Source organism: Rana temporaria, chromosome 3, assembly GCF_905171775.1.
Source record: "Rana temporaria chromosome 3, aRanTem1.1, whole genome shotgun sequence".
Taxonomy (NCBI): Eukaryota; Metazoa; Chordata; class Amphibia; order Anura; family Ranidae; genus Rana; species Rana temporaria.
The window spans coordinates 102,483,418-102,485,747 of record NC_053491.1 but is presented as its reverse complement, the minus strand read 5'-3'; positions in this window follow the sequence as shown (position 1 = coordinate 102,485,747).

Below are 2,330 nucleotides of genomic sequence, written 5' to 3'. Positions count from 1 at the left end.
GACTTCTGGAAAATGTTTTGCTTCATTTTACCTCAAATGCTTTCAGAACAGATCTAGAGCAAACCCGATTGGGAAAGTCAAGCCCTGTACACACGTCCAGGAATCCCGTCAGGAAAAAACTTTGGTTTTCCTGACAAGCTTGAATGGCCATCTGTATGCACGGCAAAAGAACTGCTGTTCTTTTGCATGGCAAGAACACAGTGACGTCATCGAATATGATGAGCCGGCGCTCGTCACATTTGATGCCGACATCTTGCTACACCCCACACTAACCTTGTATGCTACCGCACATGCGTCAAAGTCTTATCGAGCATGTTCGGATTTCGGGGGTAATACCGGGATGATGCTCGCAGCTGCAGGCATCATCCCGGTACCGTTGTCTAGAGCCGGTGATTGGCTATCCAGGCATAACAACCGTTGCGGCTAAAAGCCGCTCGGTTGTTATGCGGGAGGGGACATCCCCCGCCACTCTGACCGGGCCTCCTGTCCCACCGGGAGACGCGATCCTCGATCCGGCACCTCCAGTGTCCAGCCGCAGACTGAAACTAAGCCGTAAACGGCTTTGATTCAGTCTCCGCAATGTAAACACGGAAGCAACGCCATGAGGTCACTTACGGGTTTCTCTGCTGCCAATGGCGCTGGATTAAAAAAATTACACAGTATTCAGAATCGCCGTTTTCGGAGATCTGAATACTTTGAAGTGCAAAGGAGGGATCGGGTGTCATTTAGACCCTCGATCCCTCCATAAAGAGTACCTGTCACCACCTATTACTGTCACAAGGGATGTTTACATTCCTTGTGACAGCAATAAAAGTGATAAAAAAAAAAACACAATTTTAATATAAAAATAAATGATGTGTTTTTTTTTAATCGCTTCCCTCCCCACGAGCTTGCGCATACGGAAGTCGCGCCCGCATATGAAAACGGTGTTCAAATCACACATGTGAGGTATCGCTGTGATCGTCAGAGCAATAATTCTAGCACTAGACCTCCTCTGTAACTCTAACCTGGTAACCGTAAAAAAAAGTTTAAAACGTTGCCTATGGAGATTTTTAGGTACCGTAGTTTGTCGCCATTCCACGAGTGCAATTATAAAGCGTGACATGCTTGGTATCTAATTACTCGGCGTAACATTATCTTTCACATTACACAAAAATTGAGCTAACTTTACTTTTTTCATTTTTTTTAATTCATGAAAGTACATTTTTCCCAAAAAGTTGCGTTTAAAACACCGCCGCACAAATACCGTCCGACATAAAATATTGCAACAATCGCCATTTTATTCTCTAGATTCTCTGCTAAAAATTATATATATATATATATATATATATATATATATATATATATATATATATATATATAAATATATATAATGTTTGGGGGTTCTAAGTAATTTTCTAGCAAACAATTTGGATTTTGACTTGTAAACACCAAATGTCAGAAATGGGTTTAGGCATGAAAGGGTTAAAATAGAATTTTAGTTTTGCTTTAAAAAAAAAATTGGCTCCTTGCATTTAAAAGTGCCTGTCCCGGCACACTGGGGCTGCAGGCTTGTCATATCGAGTGGTGTGTGTATGGCAATCTCGCATACACCTCCGTGGATGGCGTGCGTGCCACCAGCGCCAAAGGACAACCAGAGGGACCAGAAGTTGCGTGGAATAGCGTGACGAAACTTGCGTCGAGGCTGTACCTGGTCACACTATTTCACGCAACTTCCAGTCCCTCTGGTTGTCGTTTGGAGCTGATGGAACACACCCCATCCGTGGAGGTGGACGCGAGATTGCCATACACATCACTTGATATGACAAGCCAACAACCCCAGCGCCGGGTCAGGCACTTTTGAATGTAAGGAGCCAATTGGCTAAAAAAAAAGTATATTCTATTTTAAATTAAATATTATTACGCTATGGATATCCTCCATTCTTGTATATCTGGCCTGTACCTATGAGGAGGAAGGTTCATTTATATCTCCAGTCTAAATCCAAATGAACAGATGCTGTTTGACTATTTTTGATTAAAGAAGTCGAATCTTTCTGGTAAGCAGATTACATATCCGTTCACTTTGGGTGACGATTTCCTAGTTTTGGTGAAGGATCACATAATTATTGGAAGATATCATCACAGTCGCAAGATTTTCGTTGTTGGATTTTTATGGACTTTGAATATTTTCAAATCTGTTGGGACTCACGTCTTTCTTTACATTGTCGCACAGATGGACCGTTTTTTTTTTTTTTTTTTTTATTTGATTTTTAGTATGAGTACTTGAGGTTATCTGACCATTCACATTGGCGTCACAAATTGGCGCCCCCCCCCCCATTTCACTTTTCAAG